Source organism: Crinia signifera, chromosome 3, assembly GCF_055691185.1.
Source record: "Crinia signifera chromosome 3, ASM5569118v1, whole genome shotgun sequence".
Taxonomy (NCBI): domain Eukaryota; kingdom Metazoa; phylum Chordata; class Amphibia; order Anura; family Myobatrachidae; genus Crinia; species Crinia signifera.
The window spans coordinates 265,294,046-265,315,332 of NC_139219.1; positions in this window are offsets into that span (position 1 = coordinate 265,294,046).

The following is a 21,287-nucleotide window of genomic DNA, read 5'->3' on the forward strand; positions in this document are numbered from 1 at the left end:
GTATGCGAATGGATGATTTACATATACATCCAGTCGCCGACCATCGAAAGATGCGGTGCGTACACACATATATAAAGTGACTCTCAGGTCACTTTTATATGCGTGTATGTTCTCAGTGAAATAGGCGGCAGCTGACATCTGGTGATGTCAGCTGCCCGCCCCCGGCATCAACGTCACTGCGCAATAACCACAGGAACACCCAGTATTTTCATGGGAATGCCTATGACATGCTGGGCGTTCCCATGGATGAGTAACCCTGATCGCCGACCCCCAAACCCCATTCCTCCCACTGGCCGCAAGGTTGGGTGTGTGCACCCAGAGAACAGTCTGTTCGCCATGGGCGCACGCACCCAGCGTCTGCACATGCGCAGAAATGCATCTGTGCATGCGTAGACGCTAAACATTGCCCCCATGCGAATGCATATGGACTCCCGAACGGACCTGAATAAGGTCCTTTGACACCCAACTGCAGCATCTAAAGATGCCGCATTACCATATTGCACAGTGAACCAGTCTTATGACTTATCAGATGCAGTTGCTCTCTCCCTGTGATATTTATGTCTTTCTTTGCTAAATACACCATTTAATATATATTGTCTAATATATTTCCCCCTAGTAATATCATATGGAGGTTAATGTCCTTCCTGAGATAAATATATTGTCAATTTTTTTTAGGGTTCAATTTAATAGGATGAGAGAATCAGAAAGTGAGAGATTTGGTCAGAAGTCTCCAGTTTTTTTAAAGTGGCAATCCTTTACACTGCAAAACCAGTATGATTTTGCAGTGTAAATGATTGCCGCTTTAAAAAAACTGGAGATTTCTGACCAAATCTCTCACTTTCTGAATCTAACATCCTATTAAAATTCACCCTTAGTATCTTAGGAGTGGGGGTTTATGTGGTTGAAAAAATTATTAACATTTTTTTTGGATATGTATGGAACCAAATGGTTCTTGCTATGAGAAATACCATGCATCTTTTAAAAATCCTATAAATCAGGAGGCATCAACTTTGGCCAAATCAATGTAGTAAATGCCTTCAAGAACATTGCCAGGATTTGTATAAAATATCCCCACATCCAAGAGGTGGCTTTTTCGGTCAAGGCACCACAATGGCTTTCTTTTTATCATGGGCAAGAACTGTTGCTTTGGATGACTAACTTACAGTATATACAATATATTAAGCATCCTCATCCTCATCATCATCCTCATTAGCATCACATAGTACACAAATATCTCGCTCATCTTGTTCCCCTTCCACTCTAGAATATTTCATTTCACTATCACCATTGTTACTTTTACGGTTTGCCTCACTTTTTAAGGTGACACACCTAACCCTTTTTAACATTGTGAAAGATTGTGATTTCAGGTGCCTTTTCCTAAATGTTCTGCCCCCTGGACCACCTTTAGATGATATTGCAGTAGTATCATGACTGACAGCAGACACAGCACTAGTTCTTGGTTCCTGCTCCTGCTCTTAAATCAATTGAATGTGATACAAATCGACTCACTGTTTATATTTATGAAATCAGTGGGGCACACCACCTATTGTGCTTCTTTGAACACACAAATTGTACAGATAAAACAACTAACACTGTGGAGTCACTGTACTTATATCTATGTGAATGCAGTAGGGTACAGCACCAAAACCACACAAAGTTTTGCACCAAGGCATAATGCTGTCCTACAGTATATGTTCTATAAACTGCAGATACAATGACAAAAAAATCAAACACCAGTGCAAAATTGCACAAAGGGTTAACACTTACAAGTGTGTCATGGTGTGTGGGTCTGTGGTGTGCATGCATGAGTTCTCCCAGCGAACAAAGCCAGGGATGGCTTGGCCAGTTGCATCAAGATTGACAGGTGACCAGTGTTTGTGGATGGCACCCCAACTTTTTCTGGTAGTGCAGTGGAAATGCACAGGCAGCTCCTTGTGCTCCCTCCTGATATCAGCAGCGACCCATACACTGGTGTGATATGGGCTTTTTCTCATGAGAATGCGGGGTATTGCTGCAACAGATCTCATGAAAACTGGCACATTGCAGGTGGTTTTGTTGTGATTGCGATGCTGACACGCTCCTGTGCCCCTTGCATATCAATCTCAGATCTCACTGGCTGCCCTTATAGTTCTCCCAGCCCGTAGCCACTGCTGGGATCGCATGTGATAAATTGTATGCAGAAAGACAGCATACAATGTATCATATGCAATCCTGTCCCCCGGGAAGGTCCCACCCACATTGCCAGCAAAATGCATGCATACAATAAATGAGATACATCTCACCAGTGTATGGGCACCTTAACTTATAGCTGGGCTGTAAAAAGTATCAACCCAGCAATGATGAATTGGGCCCATTGTATCTATTATTTACTGCATCAACAGCATAGACTCCCAGCACACAGCTCTCCTGAGGACTTGTGTGAAATGGTGTCCTCATCACTGCGGGTGAGACTTAAATCAAATCCAAAACACGGTAAGTTGGTGTTTGTGCCTCATTTTGGAATCCAAGGAAATCCCGAGCCGCAGCTTAGATTCCCTCAAATCTCATGAGTTCGTACAGGGTTGGTTTTCAGAGAGAATGAACTCGCTCAACTTTAAATACAATATGATTGACATTCTTGCATAGGAAAATGGTATACGGTCGTTAGGTCGACACACCTAAGGTCGAAATGCATTTTGTCGACCACTGAAGTTCAACATGGGCTTAGGTTGACACCTGAAAAGGTGGATGTGGGCTTTGGTCGACAGGGTAATCAGGTCAACATTATGTTGACATGGGCAAGGTCAACAGTCAAAAGGTCGACATGGGTTTTTCACTTTTTTTTGAGTCGACATGTGCCGATAGGTGGAATTTCATGCCCTACCATCCACAATGGTGTGGAGGGAGAATAAAATAGTGGGCCGAGAGTAGTGAGGCACCTTGCCCAAAGCATGGCAAGCACAGCGAGCCATGCGCAGGGGCTCGGTGCACTGATACAGTGTCCATGTCGACTGTAACATAGTAATTAAGGATGCAAAAATACATTAGTCCATCGAGTTCAACCTATCTAATGTGTAGACATTTGGGACAAAAAAATGAAAAAACTATGTCAACTTTTTGACTGTCGACCTTGCCAATGTTGGCCTATTGCTTGAGTCGACCTAACGACCCTGTCGACCTAAGTCCATGTCGACCATTCCCGTTGTCGACCTAAGCCCATCTCGACTTGGTCAGTGGTCGACCCAAAGCATTTCGACCTTAGCTGTGTCGACCATATACTTAGCAGAGTAGATACATGCCTAGAGCACACAGGACCTTATTCTGCTTGGTGCGGTCCATTCTGAATTCTTTCGGAGGGCGCATTTTAGCCGTCTGCGCATGCGTAGGCAATGCCATGCGCATGTGCAACGTAGTGTCTCCGCACTCGTTCTCACCAAGACCAACCAGAAATTTGCACCGAATTGCCTCGGGAAATATGGGCGTAATATGGGCATCATGTGGGCGTACACAAGGGCACGGTTTCAAAGTGGGCAAAACTGGGCGTAAATCTAGGCGTACACATGGGAGAGCATGAACTGTGGTAGGTGTGTATTCGGACAGGACACCGACTGAAAGCGAACCAACATGCATGAAATATGCGGTGTCCATAAGCAAGTTTCAGTTTGCGGAGAGCACTTTTTCATGCGCTAGGCATTCCGTTCGCCAAATTAGTACGCCCGCACCTGAAGCACTCTCAGCTTACCACAATACAATTCACTCCTCTACTCATTAGTGATTAATTACACTCTTTGCACAGGTTCAATTGGAAGCATTGCTGCCTAAATGGCCCATTACAACACTTAACATGATGTAAGGGTTAATCTAAAGTGCTAGTAATGTGTTTAAGTATCAATTAGGAATTAATTACTTAAATTTAAAAATAAACAATTTGTAATGAGGTTGGCTAATTGCATAAGTGTGTCATTTTGCAGAAACATGAGTTCAGAATAGAGTAGTGAGGTTTGCGGAAATACACCAAATCGGTGCGTACGGCCAGCTTCCCGTCCGTTCGGACGTGGTAAGACCGTGCATGAATCTTTGTGTTCCCACCGCACACGGACGTTTGGATAAAGTCCGAAGACACTCCCTCTTCTTAGTGAGTCCATCCGAAGGGATGTGGATCAACTGCGGGCGTGTGTTCTTAGAATGTCCGCACGGCGTGGCGTTCGGTCAGTTCCTGAAAGAATTTGTAACGGACCGCACCAAGCAGAATAAGGCCCACAGAGCACACAGCAGTTCATTTACAATTGGCTGCTGACAACAAATGATGGCCTTCAAAGAATGAAGTTTATAGAAAAAGACAAAAAGGGAAGAGAACGTATGAATGGAGTCAGAAGGGGTAAGATAGATGATTGAGTAAGAGGGTGAGAGATGGAAGAGAGAAATAGGAAGGGACATTGAAGAGAGAGAGAAAGAGAGCTGCACTTTCCTATTTTTGATGCAAAATATGTAGTGCATCTTGGCTTATTGTTTGGGCAGGTAGTGATTTTATGTATTCGGATGACAGTCAATATATCAACAGGTACTGTACAAGGATAACATGGACAAAAGGTTGACATGCACTGGGTCGACATTGGCAAAATGTAGACCCAATCAATATGTTGACCTGGCAATGGTGGTTACATGGAAAGGTTGACATGAGTTTACTGTCTTTGGACTTTTTCAAGCTTAATGATCCATGTGGACTACAATTGGGAATGTAAAGGTGTGGGGCAAAGCGAGACACCATACCAAAAGCATTGTTTGAGAGCATTTCGAGCTACACTAATTGAGGGTCAACAGATGTCACCAGTGACACAAAAATGTGGAAAACTAATGTCGACCTTTTCTTGTGTTGACTATTTCCATGTCTACCTATTGCATGTGTCTACCTTTTGTTTATGTTGACCTATTACATGCTGATCTTTTTTCCATGCCTGTCAATTTTAGCTATTGCTCCTTCTTGAAGTGATGGTGGCTGCATGCTGTGTAGAACTGTCTTGAAGCCAAGAAGAAGACAGGATTCTGCCTCATACTGTACTGTAAAGATGTTTCTTACCATACAGTACACTGATTGGTGGGATGTACTTGATATCTGACTACAGGAGGAATGTGGCTAAGCTAACTAGCCTCCTATTGACCCCGTTGATCAGTCGTTCGTATAGCATTATTTTTTTTTTTTAGATGTGGGTTTTTTTTTTTATTACTCATCTTAACAATGCATAGTAATGATGGAAATCCGTTATTCCAGTGTAAAATACAATACATCGTAATGTATGCCTAGCAAAAATGTATTAGCCAAAGTAATAACTTTGAACATGGGGCCCATCCAGAAAATAAAGCTTGCAAAGTAATAAGTTTAGCATCTTGATACAATAAGACACATGCTTATCCCGTGATTGATATCAACCCGTTTGCTGCAAATTATTACTTTTTTTTTTCTTTTCAGCTCCAACTCCTCTGCCTTGCCAGAAGATTTGCATTACTTTATTACATACTGATGAAACAAATCATCTTGCTGCGGAATCAATTCTTGTTTATATAAAGACAAATTGCTGTGTAATATTCGCCAGTCCGACAGCGAGCAGTGCACAATCAGTGATTGCAATGCATTTAAATTGTAGATGTGCCGCATTGTCTTTAAGATGGTTGTTTATGAAAAATTCCAGTAGCCTCTGTAAAATTATTTCAATTTCCTAATGGAAGCCCACGTAGTGAATCATTTGATAGATGTAGCCTACAACACACAAGGGAGATTAAATGTACACGCTGCATTTTATTTGTATCTTATGACTAACAGTAGAGGGAAAAAAATCTATGCGAGCAAGAAAAATTCGAGAGTAAAGATAGTTTATTTTAGGAACACCAAGATTATATTATTTGGTATGTTTAGTATAAGTCAAGAAAATTAAGACTGCTTCACTGGAGAATTATTACAGGTCAGTAATCAGGTTCTTGCATGCCAACCATGTCAGAACAATAATAGAAATTCTGTGTTCCAGTTGTAGGAATGAATCAGACCATGGTCTAGTGACAATCATTGCTTTGCAAGAGATAACGCATTGCACAAATTGCACTTTACCTACATTTCTTTTATCAGTGCTGCCACAATTGTATTTATTTAGTCTGCAATAGGCTTGTTGTAAGAAAATGTTTAGTGCTTAAGACACATTTCTGCCATAGGAATGTAGAAGTCTAGTGATATTAATATAATTGAAATTAGCCAATCAATAGCATGCAAGTTCTTTTGACATTAATTATCCTAATATTACTTAATCAATATATTGTGTAGTATACATCTGATAACTTGAAGATTCAAAGCTAAACTTTTTGTCATTCCCACTCTATACTTGGTGGTAACTCAGGTAATACCAATGTTATTTTGCCAAGATTTAGCATTATTTTTTCTTCAAGAGAAGCGCTCCATGGCAATGCAGTCTTTCCTTTAGCCAGTAGCAAAACAGAGGGTACACACGGTGAGATATGCACTATTTTTCTATTCGATTTTGCTTATAGACACAATATCGAATAGAAAACGGTATAGAAAATCAAATGGGCATCAAATGGTTTTTCTACATCAATGCAGATTTGATTCCAATGAGCATTCCCATGCAGTGTAAATCGAATAGAAAAATAGTCTTGTCAGGCAAGACCCTATAGTACAGATCTGGGTACTTGTTTCCTAGCAGGGCGCCCAGTTTTCTTACGTACGCGAACGTAGTGAAATTGCAATTTTCCCGTTCCCGCTACCTGTCATTCCCGTCCCCTGTCAGATCCTCTCAGAAATCATTCTGAGGTGATATTCTGACAGGAGTATAAGCATCCCTCAGAGCTGCTTGTGATTTATTGAAAGTTATTGAGATGGCTGCATCTTTGACTATGTTTACGCTGCCACAGACGGAGGGGGAGGCTATCGCCTTTCTTCAAGGACACATTCTCCTTCCAGTGGCGCAGAATTGCGTGAATGGTCATGTGATGCGCCTTTCTGTGGAGGAATGCATGTGGTGCTGCCATGTAGAAGTGTGCCGGCTGAAGGTGAGCCTGAGAGCAGCCCACTGGTTTCCTGGGTGCCACTTGTCCTTTGTTACCATGCTGCGGATCATCTATTTCTGGGCCCAGGAGCTCACCTCTATTGAATATTATAGCCAGCAGCTGGATATTTCGAAGAAAATTGGCGGTCCTCTATAACCACTGGATGTGGGAGGCTTGTGCAATGGACATTATGGTGCAGCCCGAGCGGAGGATCGGTGGACCTGGATTGTGGAGGTAGACGAGACGCTGTTTGTGAAGTGGAAAAATAACGCAAGCAACATTTTACCACAGCAATGGATTTTCGGTGGGATATGTCGGGATACAGGACATTGCTTCCTGAAAATGGTGCCCAGGCGACATGCCACCACATTAATGGACTGTATCCTGAGAATATAGAGCCGGGCACCACTATCTATACGGACTGCTGGAGGGCATACAGCACCGCACAACTGGAATCGGCTGGTTATCAGCACTTTACTGTTAACCATCGCAATAATTTTATTGACCCAGCCACAGGGGTCCATACACAAAATGTGGAGCGACTGTGGGACGCATGTAAGTGGCGCAATAAGCGCCAAAGTGGCACTGCACGACACGAGCTCCAGTCGTATCTCACTGAAATCATGTGGAGAAAGACATTGGGAGCTGATGACCCATTCCACCGCATAGTTCAAGCACTGAAGCTCCTCCCTAAGGACGATTAACTGTGCTTTTATTTCTTGTTCTTTAATCATTAATGTTTTTGATTTTAAAGTTCTTATATTGTAATTATTCTCATTAATTATTGTAATCAATGTTCTTAATTATTTATGTTTCATTAATGAAGTAAATTACAGTTATTAGTTAACACATGTCATCATTACTGTGTCAGCTGTATGATTTTGCAGGTGTGAATTTGTTCCTAAAACACCAGAAATATCCACGCCACCCCGAAGTGTGGTGAGTGCAGTGAGCCCCAGGAGGGGCGGCGGAACGCGTCCTACCGACTTTTTCATACCCCCACTATCCACGTCGGCATGGAGTTGAAGTTATATAGTGTGGCGAGCGCAGCAGGCCACAGAGCCTGAAGTGTTGCGAGTGCATCGGGCCCCGCGAGGGGACGTGGATTACTTTACATGTATTACAAGTATTCTGACATTGGGAGCTGATCACCCATTCCACCGTATAGTTCAAGCACTGAAGCTCCTCCCTAAGGACGGTTAACTGTGCTTTTATTTCTTGTTCTTTAATCATTAATGTTTTTGATTTTAAAGTTCTTATATTGTAATTATTCTCATTAATTATTGTAATCAATGTTCTTAATTATTTATGCTTCATTAATGAATTTATTTAAGTAAATCACAGTTATTAGTTAACACATGTCATCATTACTGTGTCAGCTGTATGATTTTGCAGGTGTGAATTTGTTCCTAAAACACCAGAAATATCCACGCCACCCCGAAGCGTGGTGAGTGCAGCAAGCCCCGCGCGGGGCGGCGGAACGCGACCTCCCGACTTTTTCATACCCCCACTATCCACATTGGCATGGAGTTGAAGTTATATAGTTTGGTGAGCGCAGCAGGCCACAGAGCCTGAAGTGTTGCGAGTGCATCGGGCCCCGCGAGGGGACGTGGATTACTTTACATGTATTACATGTATTCTGACATTGGGAGCTGATCACCCATTCCACCGTATAGTTCAAGCACTGAAGCTCCTCCCTAAGGACGGTTAACTGTGCTTTTATATCTTGTTCTTTAATCATTAATGTTTTTGATTTTAAAGTTCTTATATTGTAATTATTCTCATTAATTATTGTAATCAATGTTCTTAATTATTTATGCTTCATTAATGAATTTATTTAAGTAAATCACAGTTATCAGTTAACACATGTCATCATTACTGTGTCAGCTGTATGATTTTGCAGGTGTGAATTTGATCCCAAAACACCAGAAATATCCACGCCACCCCGAAGCGTGGTGAGTGCAGCAAGCCCCGTGCGGGGCGGCGGAACGCGACCTCCCGACCTTTTCATACCCCCACTATCCACGTCGGCATGGAGTTGAAGTTATATAGTGTGGTGAGCGCAGCAGGCCACAGAGCCCGAAGTGTTGCGAGCGCATCAGGCCCCGCGAGGGGACGTGGATTACTTTTATGTATTCTGCGTCCCCTCGCGGGGCTCGCTGTGCTTGTCTCACCTACAGATGGACTTATCTATCCAGGGGATGGAGATGGCGACGCCAGCTGCCATCCCCTGCCCCGCGCCATCTGTATGCCGGAAGGGGACGCGCGTGTCTACACCGTGTTGCTGGTGGATCGCCAGCAACATGCTGCTGTCGATTCGCCAGCAACAATAAGACCCGCTCCATCTGTATCTGTCTCCCTCTCCCTCTAGAAGAAAATTCTTATTATTATTATTATTATTATTATTATTATTATATTTATAAGGCACCACAAGTGTTTCACAGCGCTATACAAAGGAACAGTACAGGGAGACAAAACTTGGCATAACATTGAATAATTAACAAAAATAGAGTACAAATAAAGAGCGCCACAGTTCAATACACATTACAGCTTAAATATAAGTAGTGAGGACTCAATTAACATACAACTATAGGCTTGAGGCCAATGATGGAGATGAGTATGCGGACGAGGATGTTCACAGAGTGTTTGAGTATAGGAGAGCTGTGAGTGAAATGTGAAGAGAAGATGGCTTTGACAACAGGAGGGAAGATGGCCCTGCTTGGAGGAGCTTACAATCTAGTAGATGTAATGTAAACTCCTTAGAGTAGGGCCCTCTTCCCTCCTGTTATAACAGCACTCTTCTGGCATTAAAATTACAACTCTCATACTCACCTATTATTATTTACAGTTTCTTATCTAGTGCAGCAAATTCCGTTGTGCTTTACAGTTATAGAGAGTGATAAAAATGGGTAACTAGCGACTTGGAGAAAAGAGGGCCCTGCTGCACGCTTACTAAAGGGACATAGGAGGGAAACAAAAGGACAGGCACCAGTAATAGCATAGTAGTCCCACCAAGATGCAAGTCCAGAAGAAAAGCTATATGGCACATTAGTGTCTCAGAGAGTTATGCGTGTGGAACTTAAATATGATAGGCTTGCCCGAAGAGGTGAGTTTTCAGGGAATGCTTCAAAGTTTGGAGGCTAGTGGAGAGTGTTATTGTGCATGGAAGGACATTCCATAGGGTGGAGCAGCCCAAAGAAAGTCCTGTAATATTGAATGGGAGCTAGTGATCTGTGCAGAAGAGAGATGCAGATCTTGTGCAGAGCATAGTGGTCGAGATGGGAGATATTTTGAGATAAATAAAGAGATATACAGTATGCTGGCATAGTAAGGTTAATAGCTTTATATGTGAGTAGAAGTGTTTTATATTGAATACGGTAATATACAGGCAACCAATGGAAGGACTGGCAGAATGGATCAGCAGATGATGAGTATCTTGCTAGGAAGATCAGCCTAGCAGCAGCATTTAAAATGGATTGCAGTGGTGAGAGTCTGTTCTTGGGAAGACCAGTTAGGAGACTATTGCAATAATCAATGCGGGATATAATGAATGCATGGATAAGAGATTTAGAAGTGTTTAGTGTAAGATAGGGTCGTATTTTGGATATGTTTTTTAGATGCATGTAACATGATTTGGAGACAGTTTGAATGTGGAGAACAAAGGACAGTTCAGAGTCAACGATGACCCCAAGGCAACAAGCTTGTGGTGTTAGATAGATTGTCAACAGTTATGGAGATATCAGGATGCTAACTGTTCTTGGTGGTGGCTGGTGGGAATATCATTAAGTCAGTTTTGGAAATATTGAGTTTGAGGTGGCAAAAAGACATCCAGGATAAGATGGCAGAGAGGTATTCAGAGACTCGGCCCAAAACCACTGGTGACAACTCTGGGGTTGATAGATAGATTTGAGTATCATCCACATATAAATAATACTGAAATCCAAAAGAGCTGATTATTTTGTCAAGAGAGGAGGTATACATTCAGGACCTAAACCTGAGCCTTACGGAACTCCGACTGACAGAGGAAGTGAAGAGGAGGTAGTCATAAAGAGAAAAAGATGAAAAACATCGGTACTTGTGTAGTTTCACGGCACCCTATATAACGGATGTGATATCGGCTGATATATCGGATGCAATCGCTTTGGTGCGCATCGATATATCAGCCGATATTGCATCCGATATATTGGCCGATATCGAATCTGATATATCGGCCAATATCGCATCCGATATATCGGGCGCCGTGATACTACACAAGTACCAAAAAATACATAGCACTGTAATATATGTTCTTAGTGCTCCAATATTATCCTGAGGATAGCTTTCAATAATCCTGAAGATAGATTTAAATAACTTTCAAAAACTTCCAAACAATCCTGAGGATAACTATAAGACACTTAAATGGACTCCCATACAGAAAAAAACTCCAGTCCTTATTATTTTAAACCATAAAGATGCAGTCATTTATTTTCAAAAAAGCATATTCCTTTAAAACCGTATGCAAAGGAAAGTTCAATAAAATTCAATAAAAAAAAAAAAAAAACAATACAGGAAAATGCAGAAAAAATAGGGACAGAGCTCACCGGACCTTCGGGGTTTCTGTAATGTAGTGCCCCCCAGTGGGATGATGTAATTCCTGTTTTTTACACTAACTCTATTTACCCTATATCTCATGTCTATGGTGTCCAGGGGAGAGTGGGGTTTTGTAGATGGTAATGGAGGGAGGCTTCCAAACTCATCCACCAGTATAGGAGGACCACTCTCACCTTCCCCGTGCCTCTAATTCAGCTTCTGTGTTCAAAGTCTGTCTGTGAACTTCTGACCTCCACCACTGGTACGAAAGGTCACCCCAGCTGCAAACACTGTCAGAGTCAGAGAAGCAACACTAAAAGAGTGATCAGATAGATAAGATGAGAACCCGGAAAGAACTGTATCGTTAAGACCTGGGAAGTGCAGTATTTGTATGAGGAGAGTGTGATTAACAGTGTCAAGCACAGCAGAAAGTTCTATAAGAATGAGTAGTGAGTAATGGCCTTTAGACTTAGCAGTGACCACATCATTCACCACTTTAGTCAGTGCTGTCTCAGTGGAGTGTTGGGAATGAAAGCATGACTGAAGTGGATCTAATAGGATGTGAGAGTTAAGAAAGTGTGTGAGGTGATAGTAGACAAGTATTTCTAGTAGCTTGGAGAGGCATGGGAGCTGAGCGATAGGATAGTAGTTAGAGAGAGAGTTAGGGTCAGAATTGTGTTTTTTCAGGATGGGAGTAATCACTGCATGTTTAAACAGAGAAGTAAAAGTACCAGTAGCAGAGAGAGAGAGTGAAGTGAAGATGGGCAGGCAAAGCACTTCCTGCCACCATGTTGTCAGGGATGCATGTATGTGTGCGATGCTTCTGCATCTCCATCAGATGGAGCGCCTCTCCACCAGCAATCACCAGCTAAGGGAATCTGGCAATTCCCAGGGCTGGCCGAAAGGCGCTCCATCTGTACTTTCTTTTCAGCTGTGGGCTCAGATGAAGAGAAAGTGCCAGAGGGTTCAGGTGGGGAAATAAGTAGGTTAGAGGCTGAAGAAGAGTATACTTTTTCATCTCGGATGTTATCAATCTTGTTCTTAAAGTAGGAGGCAAGTTCTTGTGCACTGATAGTAGCTGGTGGGGGAGGAGGGGAGGGTGCAGACAGTGTCAGAATGGCCCACAGGGGTACAGGGGAAACCCCCGGTGGGCCCCACTGCCTGGAGGCCCCACCTCCAATTATTGGAATCAGGTTCCAAATTGTGCACATGAATTATACATTTATCACATTATACTGCACAGGACTATGTTGCATTGATGTCATTATTCTGGTACATTAACAATCATGTATTTTCTATATTTGACTATACTATTTACTCTAATGGTTGGCCAAAGTTTGTTGCAGATGACCACATCCCCTCTGGGGACTGGCCACACCCCCTAAAGTAGGCCCCTATTCATTCCCTGGTGGGCCTTTCATGCCTCAGTCTGATCCTGGGTGCAGAAAAGACTTAAATGTTGTAAAAAGTCACTTAGTGTTAGTGGCATGAGAAGACATGAGAGATTGGAAGTATGTTTGTTCGGCAGTGTCCAAAACATTGCAGTAATATAGTTTTATATGTGAGGAAATCACTCAGATTATGAGATTTACGCCATTGGCGTTCTACTTTATGTGACTGTTTTCGTAGTTGTCTGATTTCTTAGTTGTCACCTACCATTTATGCCCACATCTCTTCTCACGCCCTTCCCTACATCTCAGCTGTATTGCGTATTAACTATTGTGCTGCTACTTGTTACTTGTGCTCTATTGTAGTTCTTCTGTCACTGTTATGTTCAGCTCTGTGTACCCTGTATTGTTCTAATACTATAATAATAATAATAATAATAATAATAATAATAATAATAAAAAAGGAAGGCTAGTGCTGAGAGTGTCTCAGGTATAACTGAAGTCTGTAATGAGCCTAACTGGATATCATAGATACTGTATATGTGAATTCTGTTGCTCTGAAGGTTGATGATGACCAGGTTCACACATGAGACAGAATGGTATTAGCACAACTTTCTGACACTCAGGAGTTTGTGAGCTGCCCTCAGCTGAACTGATTAGAACTTGAGGAGAGCACTGCTTACACAGGAGTCTCTGAATGCGATTTAGCAGATTTGACTAGAACTTGAAGTATACAAAAATGCACAGGAGGCTTTGGATAGTACTCAGCCGAATTGGTTAGCACTGAAGAAATACACAGCTTACACATGGAACGAAAGCATAACTGAAGTGGGGCTAATAGGGCGTGAGAGTTAAGAAAGTGTGTGAGGCGAGAGTAGACAAGTCTCTCCAGTAGCTTGGAGAGGCAGGGGAGCTGAGAGATAGGACGGTAGGTAGAGAGAGAGAGTTAGGGTCAGAATTGTGTTTTTTCAGAATGGGAGTAATCACTGCATGTTTGAACAGAGAAGGAAAAGTACCAGTTGCAAGAGAGAGATTGCAGAATTTAGTTAAGGGTGGTATAAGCACAGGGGATGGAGTTGTAATGACTTGTGCAGGTATAGGATCAAGAGGAGAGGTAGTGGAGTAGGAGGATGAGAAGAGTGTGGATACTACCATTTTATTTATGGGCTCAAATGAAGAGAAAGTGCCAGAGGGTTCAGGTGGGGAAATAAGTATGTTAGAGGCAGCAGAAGAGCATACCATTTCATCTCGGATGTTAGCAATCTTGTCCTTAAAAGAATTGAAGAATTTATCAATGCACAGGAGACTATGCATAGCACAAAGTAGGGCTGGTTAGGACTGGAGAAATTCACATCAGCTGACTGAACACGCTGAACTGTTGATACTGCAATCTGGAACTAGCAAGTAGGACACAGCATAAGTTGTACTGGCAATGAGTAGTGGCTACAGAGACTTATATAGGGTGACTTGGCAGGAAATTTGGACTGGAATTGTTTGAGCAGCAGTCAGCTGATCTCTGGCAAGATTGCCACACTCATGTTCCAGTGTTACAAGATTAATATGAATAAAACATAAAGTATAACTTATTATTGCTAGAAACATCTCCTTACACTTTAGGCGAGTGATGCACCTCCATGAAGTGAAAGCACCTGGTACAGAAATAGGCTTTATACAGTAAGTACAGCATGTGACAACTATCGGGCTTAAATCCAGCTATGCCATACATAAATGTCTATATTCTTCCAAAGAGTCAAAGTATATAAGACTTTAAAGACTTTTAATTGGATGCATGATACGCCTTGTTTAAAAATACATTTCATGGTGCAATTTAAATGTAAAAGGATTGATGTTACGTTATTCACATGATTCATTTAAAGTTGAAATCCCGTTTAAGTCATAATGTGGTAGAGGATTAGATTGTTGACATGATGCATATATTCAAGTGAGTCCACAAATCTGAATAATTAGACACAGGTTCATTTTTAATGGCAGTGCTTAGTGGTCATAGGAGCTGCATCACAAGTGTAAAAGTAATATTTGTCTGTAGTTTTGACCATTCAGAAATGAATTACTGTTTTAGATGCCAAGCATGATCAACAATACAATTTTCCTGTTGCTGGAGGTTGTTTTCAAAGTGCACCCTATGATATATCAAGCTGCAATAAAAGAAAATCATAATCAAATTTATCTTGTGAGAAATTCAATTTAAAAGCAACAGGGCATTTTCCTATAACCACTGCTGTTATAGTGTGTACTGTGTGATATTAACAAATATTCCCAGCAAAACAGTTCTTTCTACATCAAGTTTCTGCAGTAAATTTTGGTTTGTCACAATAAAAAAAAGTATTTCATTGAGACTCATTTATGAACTCCAGCGCACCGGACCAACCAGTATATCATCAGTATATTATCCTAAAAATACACTCCAGTTCAGAGGTTAAAGTGTGGTGGGGGGAAGGAGGTGGAACTGCGTTCTACCAGCTGTAAAGGTGAGATGGAACTAATTCAACCTTCACATTGGCCCTGGACAGTAATTCCAACAAAAAAACATTATAGTTTGCAGGGGGTGATAAACACCCTACAATTGGCCCTGACTCTGCCTAAAGGTTCTAGACGGCTGACAGACAATGTCTAGTCAGAGAGTAAATAGGTAGACATCAAAAGTTAGACAGGCATGAGTCAGACATTGACAAAAGTTAGACATGCATTAATCAGACATTGACAAAAGTTAGACATGCATTAGTCAGACCGTGACAAAACTAACAACACAAGTAAAATGTTGACATGAAAAATCAATTCATGGGAGCGGCACCCTCTGTATTTCAAGGAAAATCATTGATGATGTCGCTCAAGTGTGTATGCACCTTTACCTTCTCCCAGAAAATATGTGATTGCCTCATTTCAGTTGTAAAACTTTTCCCATTCTCTTGATGAAGTGTGCTTGGCATATAGAATATTGTAATCGAGCACATTGTAGTTCTTAAACAAGAACATTAAATATCCAATATATATTTGCTTTGTTAACTGTGCAGGAGGCCAGAAGTTAAGTATATGCAGAAACACATTTATCAGTAGTGCCAGTTTGTATCATCTGTACAGTTTATTTCACATCTCATGAAACAAGCATGAAACTAAAATAATTTGCTATTTTACTAGAACAGCATAACTGAATTGAAATGGATTAGAAGGAAATAACATTTCTAAAAGAGCAATTTAGATGCAAGAGCCAACAAAGTGCACATTATGCACTCCGTGATATAATACAGGAATGACAAATGCCCAATCTATCCATAGTAAATATTGACAAATAATATTTTACATTTTGGATTTGAGCTATTTGCAAGCATAAAATATATGAAATGTCAGATGTTTGGTGAAGATGAAATGTCACCTACTGGTTATAATGGCAGTAAATATAATTCTGTAATACCTTGTGTGGCAGGGACAGCATACTTCCACATGAGGGTAATATGGAAGATCCAATCCAGGAATTAGAACAGCAGCAGTAGCAGGGCTAGGGAGATCCAGTCCGGGTTTTCCTAGGATGTATTGTTAATTACTAGTTGATTAGCACCAGGGGTGTAACTAGAACATTGTGGGCCTAGCAAAATCTTGAAAGCCCCTCCCATAACTGGGGAGAGGGAAGATTGTTTTTTTTAGCTCTACTACTTGAGACTCCCATAAGGGTGCACAGCAAGCCACCTGTGTAATGCCAGGATTGTACAGTGGCTTCTTCCAGGTGACTCCAGTGGATGCAGGGATCAACAGGCCTCATTGCCTCAGACACCCCTCAGCAAACAGTGCTGGCCGCACCATCCTCCTGGATGTGACAGCCGCATGCCTGTGCACAAATGCCAGATGCGTGCAGGGGGGCACAGGGCTCAATAAGCATCTCTGCCTCAGACTCCCCTACATCCTCCCCCCCTGCCTTCTGCATGTGGATAGTGCCAGCCACACCATTCTTACTACAGTCCTGTGGATGTGACAGCCTCCACCGACGCGTTTCCTCCCCGCCTGGGGACTTTATCAAGGTGTGACACCTTGATAAAGTCCCCAGGCGGGGAGGAAACACGTCGGTGGTGTAGCCCGCACCGAATACCCGTTTTGTGCAGCTAAGCAGAAGGAGGCATCCAGATACTTGGTGAGCAGGACGGCGCCACAGAGGAGGAAGGGAAAACTGGTATCCTGACTCCAGAGAATTTGAATAACATGCTCATTTGAACTGTGCATCTACAGTTCCCTTGGATCTGGTAATTACCCCCTTTATATGCTGACAACGGAAGATACACTTTTATGTCCATTTGTTTTAATTGTTTCAACTGTTTTAAACGTGATGTCTCTTGTGTAATAAATTTGTTACATGTGGTACTACACCATGAGAGATTCTGTTTGTATTCCCTACATGTGGAGTATGTGCTGAAAGAATTTCAGCAGAAGAATAATGCTACTGAGTGCCGAATAAGTCTGTGACTCAATTTGTGTTTGTTTACTGTCTCAGACACCCCTGCATCCGACCTCCTTGCAAGCGGACAATGCCGACAGCACTATTCCTGGCCATGGCATGCAAAGAGGGGCTCCTAGGAAGCACATTGGGTGAAGGGCAGCTACATGTCTTGGATGAACAGTAGTCAGAATGGGTGCAGGGGGAGCAGCTGGCCCCCAGATGAGCTCGGTCCCCATAGCAGCTGCACCCTTAGTAGTTATGCCACTGATTATCACCTGCATGTTATATGTGTGCTCAGGGCAGAAGGACAAGGTTCCCAATGGCAGTAGGCTTGCGGGAGTTATGTTGGGTATTCTCTGGAAGTACCCTTATTGTGAGAAATGCCATGCTGTATCCTGAGAATTGCCCTGTTATAATTTAACCCCTTCCCGACAATTGACGTACATTTACGTCATGGTCGGGAAGTACTTCCCGACACATGGCGTAAATGTACGTCATGGCATTTAACTGTCACCGCGTCTATAGACGCGGTGACAGTTTCAACATGTCTGCTGTCCCTGACAGCAGACATGTCCGTGCATGCCCAGGGGGGGCTGCGATGCCACCCCCCCGTCGGCGATCGCTGTGATTGGCTGTTCAGTGTGAACAGCCAATTACAGCGTTTTCTGTGTCACCGGCGAATAACGTTCGCCGGTGACACGCGATCGGAGGTGATTGGTGCTGTAAAGTACAGCACCAATCACCGCGGGGTGTAAGGGTGACACTGGTGTCACCCCACCTCACCCCGCCCGCCCCCAAAGGCCGTGATTGGTCCGTCGGACCGACGGACCAATCACAGCCATGGAGGGGGGTTTAAACTAACGGTGACTGCACTGCAGACGCCATTCCGGTCTGGAATTGCGTGCAGTGCGGTCACCGTGCCTAGCTGCCGCAGTATACTGACCTGAACCTTGCCAAATACTTACCTGATCCTTGCAAATATCTTGCCTGCTTCATCACTGCTTGTAGTGTGCTGGATGCTTCCTGGATCCTGTTACTTGTGACTTCCTGTGTTGTGAACTTGTGCTGCTGCAGTGTAATAGCGTTAGATAGAGAGAGATAGTGTCAGAGAGTGCTATATTTTGTGCTGCTGCAGTGTGATATAGTTATAGATAGAGACATAGAGAGAGAGAGATAGAGAGAGATAGAGAGAGATAGAGAGATAGAGAGGCCTAGTGACAGAGAGTGCTATATTTTGTGCTGCTGCAGTGTGATAGTTATAGATAGAGAGATAGAGAGAGATAGAGAGAGATAGAGAGAGAGAGATAGAGACAGATTGTGCTATATATTTTTTATATAACTGACTGCTGCCCCCCCTTTTGTGCTGATCAGTATAAATTAACTGATCAGCAACTTTTTGGGGGCGCAGGTTTTTTTTTATATATATATATACCTGTCACTGCTGCTGCTGCAGTGTCATAGAGTGTTAGATAGTGAGAGATAATGAGATAGAGAGAGATAGTGACAGAGAGTGATAGAGAGTGCTAAATTTTGTGTCTGCTGCCCCCGCCTTTTGTGCTGATCACTATATCTGAGGTGATCAGCAACTTTTTGGGGGTGCAGAGGTTTTTTTTTTTATATATACCTGCCAGTTGCACTGTCAGTTGCACCAAAGGTTGTGCACCTGCTGCCCCTCACTGGTAATCAGTGTCACATCACTGATCACCTTTTTTTTTTTGTGTGTGCTGTGGGGTCTTTTTTTAATTTTTTTTTTACACACACTGTGATTTTGTGGGTGTCCTGTGGCCGCTGTGCGCTGATCAGTGACGTACATCACTGATCATCTTTTTCGGCACAGGGTTGATCTATTTTTTTTTTTTTTGATCAAATTCCTGTTGCCTTTGAGCGCTGTTCAGTGACGGACGTTACTGACCAACATCTGTGCTCAATTTTTGGCGCAGGACCTTTTTTTTTTTTTTTTTTAACCCCTTCAATTTTTTTTTTTAACCCCTTCAATTTTTTTTTTTAACCCCTTCAATTTTTTTTTTTTAACCCCTTAAATTTTTTTTTTGTATAAAGTATTTTTTTTTTTCTGCACTACATACACACTACACACTACATACCCCCCGGGTTGAAATAAAGTTTGTACCCCCCCCCTACACTATACACGTGTTGAAACATTTCACTACCAGTAACACAAAAATAAAAATGTCATCCCAAATGTCATCCCAAATGTCATCCCAGTCATCCAGAAGAATGTATTCAGCGGAGGAGGCATATGCCATGCTTGCTTCTGACTCTGACACAGCCAGTGATGCAAGCGGGGAATTTGAAGGATTCGCCTTAAGCTCCTCTTCCTCCTCTGGTGATGAGGGACCCCCTCAAAGACGTCCCCGTAGAGCAGCTGAGACCCCCCCCCCAATAATTGATCTTGTATGGACCCCACCACCAGACAATTTTGAGCCCCAGGTTCCTGAGTTTTTGGCCATGCCAGGAATCCAATTTGATTCCACAGGTCTCAGAGAAATTGACTTTTTCAAATTATTTTTCTCTGATGATTTTATAAATTTAATGGTGGACCAAACTAATTTATATGCCCAGCAGTTTATTGCTCAAAACCCCACGTCATCATTTGCTAGGTGGACCCCTGTAGATGCAGTAGAGATGATGACGTTTTGGGGTCTGGTGTTTCATATGGGCATAGTAAAAAAGCCAGAAATTAGGCAATATTGGAGTACAGATGTTCTGTACAGCACCCCATTTTACCGTATGGCCATGCCCCGGGCTCGATTTGAGACGATCCTTAAATTTTTGCATTACAACGATAATGCACAGTGCCCACCCAGAGATGATCCCACCTTTGACCGGCTATTCAAAGTCAGGCCGGTCATTGATCATTTCAGTGCCAAATTTGAAGACATGTACATCCCAGATAAATTCATTTGCATAGACGAGTCCCTTATACATTTTAAAGGAAGGGTTAAATTCCGCCAGTACCTTCCCAGTAAGAGGGCAAGGTATGGCATAAAAATGTATAAGCTGTGTGAAAGCACCTCAGGGTACACTCACAGGTTTAGGGTATATGAAGGGAAGGATTCAAGAATTGAACCGCCAGAATGCCCCCCCTCCCTCGTAGGTGTTAGTGGAAAAATTGTCTGGGATTTAGTGCACCCCTTCCTGGATAAAGGTTATCACCTCTATGTGGATAACTTTTACACCAGCATCCCCCTGTTTAAGGCCCTTGGTTCAAGAGGTACAGCAGCTTGCGGTACTGTGCGCAAGAACCAAAGAGGCCTCCCAAAAACGCACATTGCCCAAGTAATGAGAAGGGGTGAAAGCAGGGGAATATGCACCGAAAATATGTTGTTGGTCAAATATAAGGACAAGAGGGATGTCCTTATACTGACAACAATTCACGGAGACAGTACCACCTCCGTCCCTGTACGAGGTACCAGTACCCACACCTCAAAACCTAATTGTATCCTGGATTACAATAGGTACATGGGCGGAGTGGATCTTTCAGATCAGGTACTGAAGCCGTACAGTGCCCTGTGGAAAACAAAAATCTGGTACAAGAAGCTGGCCGTGTATATCATCCAGATGGCACTGTATAACGCTTACGTGCTATTCCGTTCTACCGGCCAGAGGGGGACATTTATGCACTTTCAAGAGGAAGTCATAAAGGGCCTAATATTTGGGAACCAGCAGGCAGAGGGCCCCAGTACTTCTAGTACTGGCCCCCGTATTGTACCAGGGCAGCATTTTCCTGATGAAATCCCCTCCACTGGAAAAAAGGGCAGGACACAAAAAAGGTGCAAAGTTTGCTATAAAAAGGGAATAAGAAAGCAAACTATTTTCCAGTGTGACACTTGCCCCGA